Source organism: Ranitomeya imitator, chromosome 8 (genome assembly GCF_032444005.1).
Source record: "Ranitomeya imitator isolate aRanImi1 chromosome 8, aRanImi1.pri, whole genome shotgun sequence".
Taxonomy (NCBI): domain Eukaryota; kingdom Metazoa; phylum Chordata; class Amphibia; order Anura; family Dendrobatidae; genus Ranitomeya; species Ranitomeya imitator.
This window is the reverse complement of record NC_091289.1, coordinates 200,399,817-200,413,118: the sequence shown is the minus strand read 5'-3', so window position 1 is coordinate 200,413,118 and position 13,302 is coordinate 200,399,817. Positions and strand designations below refer to the sequence as shown.

Genomic DNA, 13,302 nt, shown 5'->3' with positions numbered 1-13,302 from the left:
GCTCTGCTCTGTGTGGCTTATTCTCTGCCGGCTCACGTCACTGTGCACTGATAAGTGTCCCCTCAGTCTTCACCTTGGCTTTGGGGTCTCATTCCAGTGCTAGAACAAATCCTTTCCTGCAGAAAGGCCGGGGCCCTGCAATGTCCCGTCCTTCCCGATGGCTGGGTACAAATGTCATTGCTCTGTATGTGGATGATGCACAATAATCGGTCTGCTGTGATTTGTGTCCTCGTCATATTGGGCTGTTTGGGGGGGATGTGCTGCTGGTGCTTGTATGAGAAGGTTTGCATTGCTATGAAAGACCCTCATGTAAAGGTAAAGTAGCGATTTTATCTGAAGGGAACTTGTCATTCAGCAAATGCTGCATAAATCAGACCGGGGCTGTGCAGCTGCTGAAACCTACTTTGTGTGCTGTGCAGCATGGCCCCAGCGGCTTCTCCTAGTAAAGCTCCCAGGACTGACAAGTGTACACTGCCATAGAAGCCGCTGATCGGGGACATCCCTCGCAATACTTGGCAGAGACGCATCGTCCCCAGCTGTTGTTTTTTTTTCAGAGAACATTGCCATGTACGACCTGGCTGCGGTAGTGCAGTAGGATTTATGCTGCCTGTGGGGTGGACAGTCGGTTGTAATGACTGGTTCCCTTTAAAATGTGACTACAGTGTATTATAGGGTGAGCTATGAAGACTGCTGGGGAGCACCTAGTGCACATGTGGGAGCTGAGTGATGGTTGAGCCATGATGTGGTAATGGCTGCAAGAGACAAGTTGTGTGCAAGGCAACAGTGTGTGGGGTGAGATGTAGAGCAGAGGGCCGCTAACAGGTCATGTTTTCCGGATTTCTTTGTATTGCACAGGTGATAATTTAATCACCTGCGCAGAATGATTCCAGCACCTTGTGCAATGCTAAGGAAATCTTGAAAACGCGCATGGTTTGAGGCCCTCGAGGAATGCAGTTTGACACCCCTGGTGTAGAGGGACCAGACACGACAACTGTGTGCGGTAAACATCTGCCATGGAGGACAGAGCAGAGTTAGGGTTGTCTGCTGCTGAGGACACAGGTATCCTGCTCTGTGCAGAAGGTATCGCAGCACATCTAATGCCAAGCATGGAGCGTGCACACACTAGCATTTCATAAACTGCAGCTATCCATTGTGCTTGTGTTTGCTACCGGAAGTCTGCGTTGAGTGCAAGTTCTCCTTGAGTCTACGCCCCGCAGGTTGCAGGGTTACAGCCAAAAAACATTCAAGGAGTGCTAGGCAATCATGCTTGTTTTGTTGTTTTTCTGTGCTAACTGCTGCGAAACATGCGTGGTGGTGATTTAAGCATGTCACTCGAGCACCATGATACTCTGCAAGGCTTGAGTAGTGAGCACTTAACACTAGTTTCTGCATTTACAGCCATGAGCTTTTCTTATGCAGAACAGGAAATGTTTCGGTCCATGCTGTGATGTATTTAATAAAACGGTGAGTTTCCACCAGCTGTGTAATGTGATTTCTCAGTCCTTGTATGAAACAATAAAGTTCAGCATCTCCTCCTGTTACATGTGAGGAGCTCCTGTTACATGAGCTGAGTGTGTCCTGAGCGTAAGTGTGGACGGCGCAGAGCGAGTGTGAGCGAGCTGAGTGTGACCAGAGCGTAAGTGGACGGCGGTAAGTGTGACTTGTGAATCAGTGACTTTGGAGTCAGGGAGTTTTCAGGGGAGGAATTACTGAATTGCTGTCTGATTTTTATTAATACTTTGTATTTATTTATTTTTTTTATTGAACTGTTCTGTCTGGTGCAATCCCCATTAGGAAATGTGCTCCACGATTGTTAATGCCATCCAGTGCACATCTTGCCACATGTATGCAGTCCTTGAGCAGCCGATCGAGGGTGCATACTGCTGTGCGAGATGTGAGCACGTTGTGCATTTGGAAACCCAGATTCTGACTCTAAATGTGCAGCTGGCAACACTGAGATCCATAGACAATATGGAGAGGAGTCTTCTGCTCACGGAGCAGACGCTCAATGGGACAGATGAGGGGGGGGATGGTGGGATGGAGCTGCAGGACAATGAAGTAGCAAGCTGGGTGACAGGAAGCGGGGTAGAGGGAAGAGTGCCAGGGAGGCTAGTCCTGATCTGGAACACCCCAATAAGTTTGCTAAGTTGGCAGATGAGGGGGGTGCCAGTACAGGGGTAGCACTGCTGCAGCCAGGCATGTCCTCTGAAAGCCGGAGGAGTGACTGCTCCAGTAAGGAGGGAAATAGGAGAACAGGGCAGGCCAGACAGGTGCTGGTAGTGGGGGACCCAATTATTAGGGGAACAGATAGGGCAATCTGTCACAAAGACAGGGATCGTCGAACGGTGTGCTGCCTACCTGGCGCTCGAGTCCGACACATCGCTGATCGGGTGGACAGATTATTGGGAGGGGCTGGTGAGGACCCAGTGGTCATGGTGCACATTGGCACTAATGACAAAGTTAGAGGTAGGTGGAAGGTCCTTAAAGATGATTTCAGGGAATTAGGCTGCAAGCTGAAAGCAAGGACCTCCAACGTGGTATTTTCCGAAATACTGCCGGTACCACGTGCCACGCCAGAGAGGCAACGGGAGATTAGGGAGGTTAATAAGTGGCTCAAGAATTGGTGTAGGAAAGAGGGGTTTGGGTTCCTGCAGAACTGGGCCGACTTCTCAGTTGGCTACAGGCTCTACGCTAGGGACGGGCTGCACCTCAATGGGGAGGGTGCAGCTGTGCTGGGGGAGAGAATGGCTAGAAGGTTGGAGGAGTGTTTAAACTAGGAATTGGGGGGGAGGGTATTCATTTTATAGGAGGGGAAGATAGTGCAGACAGAGTCCTGGGCACAAATAAGGAAGTTGGGGGTGGCGGTGGCATGGGGGGTGGGGTCAGAACAGTTAATAATTTAAGAAATAGAAGTACAGAGAGGAACATAAAGTGCATGTATACTAATGCCAGAAGCCTCGCCAACAAAATGGACGAATTAGAACTAATGTTGTTGGAGCATAATTATGACATGGTGGGGATATCTGAGACGTGGCTGGATGAGAGCCATGACTGGGCTGTTAACTTGCAGGGCTATAGCCTGTTCAGAAATGACCGTACAGATAAGCGGGGGGGAGGGGTGTGTCTATATGTAAAATCGTCATTAAAACCCATCCTGCGCGATAATATAGGTGAATTTAATGAAAATGTAGAATCCCTGTGGGTGGAGATAAGGGGAGGGGGAAAAAATAATAAATTACTGATAGGGGTTTGTTATAAATCTCCAAAAATAATGGAAGCAATGGAGAATATCCTCGTAAAGCAAATAGATGAAGCTGCGACTCAAGGAGAAGTCATTATTATGGGGGACTTCAACTACCCTGAAATAGATTGGGGAATAGAAACCTGCAGTTCCAGCAAAGGTAATCGGTTTTTGACAATTATGAGAGACAATTACCTTTCACAACTGGTTCAGGACCCAACAAGAAGGGGGGCACTGCTAGACCTAATATTAACCAACAGGCCAGACCGCATATCAAATATAAGGGTTGGGGGTTACTTGGGAAATAGCGATCACAAAATAATAAGTTTTCATGTATCCTTTAAAAAGATGTGTAGTAGAGGGGTTACAAGGACACTAAACTTCAGGACGGCAAATTTCCAACGGATGAGAGAGGATCTTGGTGCAATTAACTGGGACGATATCCTGAGACACAAAAATACACAGAGAAAATGGGAGACGTTTATTAGCATCCTGGATAGGACCTGTGCACAGTATATACCGTATGGGAATAAACATATTAGAAATAGGAGGAAACCAATATGGCTAAATAGAGCTGTAAGGGGCACAATAAGGGACAAAAAGAAAGCATTTAGAGAATTAAAGGAAGTAGGTAGTGAGGAGGCATTAAATAAATACAGAAAATTAAATAAATTCTGTAAAAAGCAAATCAAGGCAGCAAAGATTGAGACAGAGAGACTCATTGCCAGAGAGAGTAAAAATAATCCTAAAATATTCTTTAACTACATAAATAGTAAGAAACTAAAAAATGATAGTGTTGGCCCCCTTAAAAATAGTCTGGGTGAGATGGTGGATGAGGAAAAAGCCAATATGCTAAATGACTTTTTTTCATCAGTATTTACACAAGAAAATCCCATGGCAGACAAAATGTCTAGTGATAAAAATTCCCAATTAAATGTCACCTGCTTAACCCAGCAGGAAGTGCGGCGGCGTCTAAAAATCACTAAAATTGACAAATCTCCGGGCCCGGATGGGATACACCCTCGAGTACTGCAGGAATTAAGTACAGTCATTGATAGACCATTATTTTTAATCTTTAAAGACTCCATAATAACAGGGTCTGTACCACAGGACTGGCGTATAGCAAATGTGGTGCCAATATTCAAAAAGGGAACAAAAACTGAACTCGGACATTATAGGCCAGTAAGCTTAACCTCTACTGTGGGTAAAATCCTGGAGGGCATTCTAAGGGACGCTATACTGGAGTATCTGAAGAGGAAGAACCTCATGACCCAGTATCAGCACGGGTTTACTAGGGACCGTTCATGTCAGACTAATTTGATCAGTTTCTATGAAGAGGTAAGTTCCGGATTGGACCAAGGGAACCCAGTGGATGTAGTGTATATGGACTTTTCAAAAGCTTTTGATACGGTGCCACACAAAAGGTTGATACATAAAATGAGAATAATGGGGATAGGGGAAAATATGTGCAAGTGGGTTGAGAGCTGGCTCAGGGATAGGAAACAAAGGGTGGTTATTAATGGAGCACACTCGGACTGGGTAGCGGTTAGCAGTGGGGTACCACAGGGGTCAGTATTGGGCCCTCTTCTTTTTAACATATTTATTAATGACCTTGTAGGGGGCATTCAGAGTAGAATTTCAATATTTGCAGATGACACTAAACTCTGCAGGGTAATCAATACAGAGGAGGACAATTTTATATTACAGGATGATTTATGTAAACTAGAAGCTTGGGCTGATAAATGGCAAATGAGCTTTAATGGGGATAAATGTAAGGTCATGCACTTGGGTAGAAGTAATAAGATGTATAATTATGTGCTTAATTCTAAAACTCTGGGCAAAACCGTCAATGAAAAAGACCTGGGAGTATGGGTGGACGACAAACTTAAATTCAGTGGCCAGTGTCAGGCAGCTGCTACAAAGGCAAATAAAATAATGGGATGCATTAAAAGAGGCATAGATGCTCATGAGGAGAATATAATTTTACCTCTATACAAGTCACTAGTTCGACCACACTTAGAATACTGTGCACAGTTCTGGTCTCCGGTGTATAAGAAAGACAGAGCTGAACTGGAGCGGGTGCAGAGAAGAGCGACCAAGGTTATTAGAGGACTGGGGGGTCTGCAATACCAAGATAGGTTATTACACTTGGGGCTATTTAGTTTGGAAAAACGAAGACTAAGGGGTGATCTCATTTTAATGTATAAATATATGAGGGGACAGTACAAAGACCTTTCTGATGATCTTTTTAATCATAGACCTGAAACAGGGACAAGGGGGCATCCTCTGCGGTTGGAGGAAAAAAGGTTTAAGCATAATAACAGACACGGATTCTTTACTGTAAGAGCAGTGAGACTATGGAACTCTCTGCCGTGTGATGTTGTAATGAGTGATTCATTACTTAAATTTAAGAGGGGACTGGATACCTTTCTGGAAAAGTATAATGTTACAGGGTATATACACTAGATTCCTTGATAGGGCGTTGATCCAGGGAACTAGTCTGATTGCCGTATGTGGAGTCGGGAAGGAATTTTTTTCCCCAATGTGGAGCTTACTCTTTGCACATGGGGTTTTTTTTGCCTTCCTCTGGATCAACATGTTAGGGCATGTTAGGTTAGGCTATGGGTTGAACTAGATGGACATATAGTCTTCCTTCAACCTTAATAACTATGTAACTATGTGTAAAGATCTATTAATTTCTGATTCCTACCGTCTGCCTGGATCGCTGGAGACCGTGGGTGAATGTGGGGAAAATGTCTGACGCTCCCAGGTGGAGAGAGACAAAGGAAATGTAAATCCAACAAGATTATTTCCATGCATAGTGCAGCCTTATCTGGCGGGGTTTAATGTCTGCACATTCTGCTGTAGAACTTCAAGAACAAGCTTCTCCCCCTCACATGAAAATTCTTTGTGCCCAGCTCCATAGTTTGCATTTTTTTTCAAGCTTTTACTTTTTTCTATAGTAAATTATTACACATTTTTATAGCGCCATTTATTCCATGGCGCTTTACAGTCATGGCCAAAAGTATTGACACCCCTGCAATTCTGTCAGATAATGCTCAGTTTCTTCCTGAAAATGATTGCAGTCACAAATTCTTTGGTATTATTATCTTCATTTAATTTGTCTTAAATGAAAAAACACAAAAGAGAATGAAGCAAAAAGCAAAACATTGATCATTTCACACAAAACTCCAGAAATGGGCCAGACAAAAGTATTGGCACCCTCAGCCTAATACTTGGTTGCACAAACTTTAGCCAAAATAACTGCGACCAACCGCTTCCGGTAACCATCAGTGAGTTTTTTACAATGCTCTGCTGGAATTTTAGACCATTCTTCTTTGGCAAACTGCTCCAGGTCCCTGATATTTGAAGGGTGCCTTCTCCAAACTGCCATTTTTAGATCTCTCCACAGGTGTTCTATGGGATTCAGGTCTGGACTCATTGCTGGTCACCTTAGCATTCTCCAGTGCTTTCTCTCAAACCATTTTCTAGTGCTTTTTGAAGTGTGTTTTGGGTCATTGTCCTGCTGGAAGACCCATGACCTCTGAGGAAGACCCAGCTTTCTCTCACTGGGCCCTACATTATGCTGCAAAATTTGTTGGTAGTCTTCAGACTTCACAATGCCATGCACACGGTCAAGCAGTCCAGTGCCAGAGGCAGCAAAGCAACCCCAAAACATCAGGGAACCTCCGCCATGTTTGACTGTAGGGACTGTGTTCTTTTCTTTGAATGCCTCTTTTTTTTTTTCTCCTGTAAACTCTATGTTGATGCCTTTGCCCAAAAAGCTCTACTTTTGTCTCATCTGACCAGAGAACATTCTTCCAAAACGTTTTAGGCTTTTTCAGGTAGGTTTTGGCAAACTCCAGCCTGGCTTTTTTATGTCTCAGGGTAAGAAGTGGGGTCTTCCTGGGTCTCCTACCATACAGTCCCTTTTCATTCAGATGCCGACGGATAGTACGGGTTGACACTGTTGTACCCTCGGACTGCAGGGCAGCTTGAACTTGCTTGGATGTTAGTCGAGGTTCTTTATCCAACATCCGCACAATCTTGCGTTGAAATCTCTTGTCAATTTTACTTTTCCATTAACATCTAGGGAAGTCAGCCACAGTGCCATGGGCTTTAAAGTTCTTGACACTGTGCACAGTAGACACAGGAACATTCAGGTCTTTGGAGATGGACTTGTAGCCTTGAGATTGCTCATGGTTCCTCACAATTTGGTTTCCCAAGTCCTCAGACAGTTCTTTGGTCTTCTTTCTTTTCCCCATGCTCAATGTGGTCACACAAGGACACAGGACAGAGGTTGAGTCAACTTTAATCCATGTCAACTGGCTGCAAGTGTGATTTAGTTATTGCCAACACCTGTTAGGTGCCACAGGTAAGTTACAGGTGCTGTTAATTACAAAAATTAGAGAAGCATCACATGATTTTTCGAATGGTGCTAATACTTTTGTCCACCCCCTTTTTTATGTTTGGTGTAGAATTATATCCAATTTGGCTTTAGGACAATTCTTTTTGTGTTTTTTCATTTAAGACAAGTTAAATGAAGATAATAATACCAAAGAATTTGTGTTTGCAATCATTTTCAGGAAGAAACTGAGTATTATCTGACATAATTGCAGGGGTGTTAATACTTTTGCCCATGACTGTATATGTGAAAATGGGGCAAATAGACAAGTACATTAAAAATGTGTGTGATCTGTTAATTTGTTGCAGAAGTACCAGCATACAGTAATCACTGGGTGGTGGACGAGCCGGGAGAACATTTGCGTAAAGATTTGCAATCTTTAAAAAGTCTAAACTGATGGTCTGAAGTGTGGAAGCCCTGAGCTCCCACACACAGGGCGAAAACGAATGGCAAACAAATGGAATAATGTTGGAAAAATATTCCCTATGCCTCCACATTACCCCCTGTTCACCTTCCTGAAATTTTTGCATCGAATGTCACTTTTCTGATTATTTTTATATAGCACCAACATATTCCGCAGCGCTTTACAGTTTACACACATTATCATCGCTGTCCCCGATAGGGCTCACTATCTAGAATCCCTATTGGTCTCTGGAATGTGGGAGGAAACTGGAAAACCTGGAGGAAACCCACGCAAACACGGGGAGAACATACAAACTCTTGGCAGATGTCGTCCTTGGTGAGATTTGGACCCAGGACTCCAGCGCTGCAGTGCTAACCACTGAGCCACCGTGCTGCCCTGGTAAATGCCTTGAAAGACCCAAACGGACCAATGAGTCGTTTTCTCTGGAAATGGCGCAGCCGAGGTGATGTAGCTGAGGTGATGTGACCGAGGAGCCGGTATGTGGTGAGGCCGCTCCGCCCGGGGTGAGGAGACCACGGAGCCGGTATGTGGTGAGGCCGCTCCGCCCGGGGTGAGGTGACAATGGAGCCGGTATGTGGTGAGGCCGCTCCGCCTGGGGTGAGGAGACCGTATGTGTCGGTGCCGTTCCGCCCGGGGTGAGGAGACCGCGGAGCCGTTATGTGGTGAGGCCGCTCCGCCCGGGGTGAGGAGACCGTATGTGTCGGTGCCGTTCCGCCCGGGGTGAGGAGACCGCGGAGCCGTTATGTGGTGAGGCCGCTCCGCCTGGGGTGAGGAGACCGTATGTGTCGGTGCCGCTCCGCCCGGGGTGAGGTGACTGCAGAGCCAGTATGTGGTGAGGCCGCTCCGCCCGGGGTGAGGAGACCACGGAGCCAGTATGTGGTGAGGCCGCTCCGCCCGGGGTGAGGTGACAATGGAGCCGGTATGTGGTGGGGCCTCTCCACCCGGGGTGAGGTGACAATGGAGCCGGTATGTGGTGAGGCCGCTCCGCCCGGGGTGAGGTGACAATGGAGCCGGTATGTGGTGGGGCCTCTCCACCCGGGGTGAGGTGACAATGGAGCCGGTATGTGGTGAGGCCGCTCCGCCCGGGGTGAGGAGACCGCTCTGCCCGGGGTGAGGAGACCACGGAGCCGGTATGTGGAGAGGCTGCTCCGCCCGGGGTGAGGTGACAATGGAGCCGGTATGTGGTGGGGCCTCTCCACCCGGGGTGAGGTGACAATGGAGCCGGTATGTGGTGAGGCCGCTCCGCCCGGGGTGAGGAGACCGCGCAGCCGATATGTGGTGAGGCCGCTCCGCCCGGAGTGACGAGACCGCAGAGCCGGTATGTGGTGAGGCCGCTCTGCCCGGGGTGAGGTGACAATGGAGCCGGTATGTGGTGAGGCCGCTCCGCCTGGGGGTGAGGAGACCGCGGAGCCGGTATGTGGTGAGGCCGCTCCGCCCGGGGTGAGGTGACTGCAGAGCCAGTATGTGGTGAGGCCGCTCCGCCCGGGGTGAGGAGACCACGGAGTCGGTATGTGGTGAGGCAGCTCCACCCGGGGTGAGGTGACAATAGAGCCGGTATGTGTCGGTGCCGTTCCACCCGGGGTGAGGAGACCGCGGAGCCGGTATGTGGTGAGGCCGCTCCGCCCGGGGTGAGGAGACCGCGGAGCCGGTATGTGGTGGGGCTGCTCCGCCTGGAGTGAGGAGACCGCTGAGCCGGTGCCGTTCCGCCTGGTGTGAGGAGACCGTGGAGCCGGTATGTGGTGAGGCCGCTCCGCCCGGGGTGAGGAGACAATAGAGCCGGTATGTGGTGGGGCTGCTCCGCCCGGGGTGAGGAGACCGCGGAGCCGGTATGTGGTGAGGCCGCTCCGCCTGGGGTGAGGAGACCGTATGTGTCGGTGCCGTTCCGCCCAGTGTGAGGTGACCCTAGAGCCGGTATGTGGTGAGGCCGCTCCGCCCGGGGTGAGGAGACCGCGGAGCCGGTATGTGGTGAGGAGCCGGTATGTGTCGGTGCCGTTCCGCCCGGTGTGAGGTGACCGCGGAGCGGCGGTGACACTGCGATCTCTTTCCGGGCTTCTATGTCGTGACCCAAACACCAGTGGAGAAATGAGCTCCGTGATTAGCTAGGAACCTTCAGAGCCTGATAATCAGGGGAATTGATAATGCAGTCACCGCCGGAAGTGACAGCAGTGGGGAAAGAGTTGAGTGTGACACAGAGCACGTGACGGAGCGGAGCTGGGCTCCAGAATGATGGCCGCCGTCTCGTTGTGGGCGGGGACTGAAGAAATCACGCGAGGTTGGGGGCTTATATAAGACTCGGATGCCGCTTGTTCTGTCTTTTTCCGGCATGATCGTCAGAGGAGACTGTGAGGTATGGAGGGCTGTGCACCGGGGAGGCCGCAGTGTATCCGGAGGGTCCTGTGTATCGGGGGCAGCAGTGCGGGGGTGCTTCCTATATATTGGCTGTGTATCGGTGATCTGTAGGAGGATATTCTTTAGGGGCTCCCTGTGTATTATGGGGCCCTCTAGTCTAGTACAGGGGTCCTCTGTGTATTGGGGGTCCCTATCTGTTGGGGTGCTCTCTAGTCTAGCATGTGGGGGTTTCTATGTATTGGGGTGCCGCCTAGCACGGGGTCCGCTGTTTATTGGGATCCCTATATATTGGGGTGCTCTCTAGCCTAGCATGAGGGTTTTCTGAGTATTGGGGGGGCTCTTTAGCCTAGCACGGGGGTCTATGTATTGGGGCTCCCTCAAGCTTTGCACATGGGGGTCCCTGTGTATTGGGGATCCCTATGTGTTAAGGCACCCTCTAGCCTAGCATGGGGGTCCTCTGTGTTGGGGTGCCCTCTAGTCTAGCACGTGGGGGTCCTCTGTATTGGAGCGCCCACTAGTCTAGCTCGTGGGGGTCCCTATGTATTGGAGCGCCCACTAGTCTAGCTCGTGGGGGTCCCTATGTATTGGGGCGCCCTCTAGTCTAGCTCGTGGGGGTTCCTATGTATTGGGGCGCCCTCTAGTCTAGCACATGGGGGTCCCTATGTATTGGGGCGCCCACTAGTCTAGCACATGGGGGTCCTGTGTATTGGGGCGCCCTCTAGTCTAGCACGTGGGGGTCCTGTGTATTGGGGCGCCCTCTAGTCTAGCACGTGGGGGTCCTCTGTGTATTGGAGTGCCCTCTAGTCTAGCTTGTCGGGGTCCCTATGTATTGGGGCGACTACTAGTCTAGCACGTGGGGGTCTTTATGTATTGGGGCGCCCACTAGTCTAGCACGTGGGGGTCCTCTGTATACTGGGGTGCCCTCTAGTCTAGCATGTGGGGGTTCCTATGTATTGGGGCGCCCTCTAGTCTGGCTCGTGGGGGTCCCTATGTATTGGGGCACCCTCTAGTCTAGCATGTGGGGGTCCCTATGTATTGGGGCACCCTCTAGTCTAGCTTGTGGGGGCCCCTATGTATTGGGGCACCCTCTAGTCTAGCATGTGGGGGTCCCTATGTATTGGGGCACCCTCTAGTCTGGCTCGTGGGGGCCCCTATGTATTGGGGCACCCTCTAGTCTAGCTTGTGGGGGTCCCTATGTATTGGGGTGCCCTCTAGTCTAGCTCGTGGGGGCCCCTATGTATTGGGGCGCCCTCTAGTCTAGCACGTGGGGGTCCCTATGTATTGGGGCACCCTCTAGTCTAGCATGTGGGGGTCCCTATGTATTGGGGCACCCTCTAGTCTAGCTTGTGGGGGTCCCTATGTATTGGGGCACCCTCTAGTCTAGCATGTGGGGGTCCCTATGTATTGGGGCACCCTCTAGTCTAGCTTGTGGGGGCCCCTATGTATTGGGGTGCCCTCTAGTCTAGCACGTGGGGACCCTGTGCTTGGTTAGTGGCTCCCGTGTGACTGATCTTCCTGTGATGAGACCTTTGTCCAGTTCTGCTACTGATGAGCTGCGATGACATCTCTACTTCTGAGGAAGTCCGGTCTGTAGAGCGTTGGCTCTTGAGCCCGGTGAGGTCGGGGGTCCGGGCTCCTGCAGTGCTGCCTACGCTCAGTCTTGTATGTGATCCCTGGGGGTCTCGGGTGGTGTCTGACGCTCTGATGGTTTCTTCTCTTGCAGGTTCCTGTGGCCAGATGTCTGGATGTTGGCGGCAGAGCGCGGTGAGAGGTAAGCATGTGGCGGTGCTGTGGTCCCTCGGTCCGTAACCCTCACCAGACGTCTTCTAGTGATGAGATCTTTGTCCAGTTCTGCTACTGATGTTCAGCGATGACATTGGCTAATCTGAAGCGGATGCCTCTGGTGGGGCACAACCTCTACTACATTTGTCTTATTGCTCCTCACTGCAGAGTGTTTGTTACAATGTCACAGCAGCACATTTTCCCTGTGCTGACCTTTAGCTGTCAGTTCTTAGAATTTCTGTGGGGTGACTGGCTAGTCTCCTCCACAACCTCTGGCTTTCTGATGCCCTGTATCTGAGCTCGGGGTGGACCTGGGGACGGTGACTTGACTGCACTTCTCTAATCCGTGTCTTGTTTGTCCACAGGTTTCCGGGGATGAAGATTATGGTTGGTTTGTAATGTTGTAGTTTTGTCTTTTTAATAAAGTTTTGTTCAACTGTCCGCCGCCTTGGTCATCATTTATTGTCCGCACTGCAGAGAGTCTCCTGGTCTCTCCAATGACCCTGGGGTCTTATTCCAGTGCCAAAGTGACCCCTTCCTGCAGAATGGCTGGGATCTGCTGTGACCCAGTCACTCCGATGGTCGGGTACAAGCCTCGCGTTCTCATCTTTGTGGCTAGTCTTTCATGGGTGCGATGTCCAGGACTGGCATGGGGCGGACTATGGGCCCTTGTGTTCCTTTCGTGTCTGCAAACTGGCTCTTTAGAGAGGGCTAGCACTCTATTGCCACCTGTAGGGATCAGTGATCCTAAAAGTAACCAATGACCCTTCAACTAGCCTCATCACCTGACTTGGATGAAAAGCAATGTCATGTGACAAGGCTCGATAGAGGGGTCGATATTGAGTGTTATGGTTGCTGCTTCTGAGTTCTAGTCCTCTATGAAGACACAATTTGCCTATTTTCCTGAGGAGCTCATAATAAATAAAAACCACACTGGTGAAATCCCTTGTCCCATTACTTGCCGTCCCTTCACCAGTAGGCACATAAATGCTTTACAGCTTCAATCATGGAGAGTCGGGTCTGTGCTGGATCAACATGAAAGGTGGACTTGTAATGGCGGCTCAGGGTATCACGACGGATTGGATACATGACCTGAGATAC

At 49.6% G+C, this 13,302-nt stretch overlaps 1 long non-coding RNA gene and 4 other non-coding genes across 6 annotated transcripts; all 5 read left to right on the top strand.

Moving 5' to 3' along the window:
• The first annotated feature begins 42 nt into the window (after positions 1 to 42).
• On the top strand, positions 43 to 173 carry LOC138648512 (small nucleolar RNA SNORA35). Its single transcript, XR_011315125.1, has one exon. It is a non-coding gene; the product is annotated as a small nucleolar RNA SNORA35 (small nucleolar RNA).
• A 6,647-nt stretch (positions 174 to 6,820) lies between these two features.
• On the top strand, positions 6,821 to 12,642 carry LOC138647045 (uncharacterized). 2 transcript variants are annotated; one of them, XR_011314849.1, is made up of 3 exons: positions 10,237 to 10,417; positions 12,143 to 12,190; positions 12,567 to 12,642. It is a non-coding gene; the product is annotated as an uncharacterized lncRNA (long non-coding RNA). The 2 variants fall into 2 exon arrangements; XR_011314848.1 differs by having other exon boundaries at positions 6,821 to 10,417; positions 12,143 to 12,642.
• Positions 11,931 to 12,001, top strand: LOC138648557 (small nucleolar RNA SNORD38). Its single transcript, XR_011315169.1, has one exon. It is a non-coding gene; the product is annotated as a small nucleolar RNA SNORD38 (small nucleolar RNA).
• Positions 12,244 to 12,314, top strand: LOC138648558 (small nucleolar RNA SNORD38). The gene has a single exon (XR_011315170.1). It is a non-coding gene; the product is annotated as a small nucleolar RNA SNORD38 (small nucleolar RNA).
• A 25-nt stretch (positions 12,643 to 12,667) lies between the features above and the next one.
• Positions 12,668 to 12,795, top strand: LOC138648513 (small nucleolar RNA SNORA35). Its single transcript, XR_011315126.1, has one exon. It is a non-coding gene; the product is annotated as a small nucleolar RNA SNORA35 (small nucleolar RNA).
• The last annotated feature ends 507 nt before the right edge of the window (positions 12,796 to 13,302 follow it).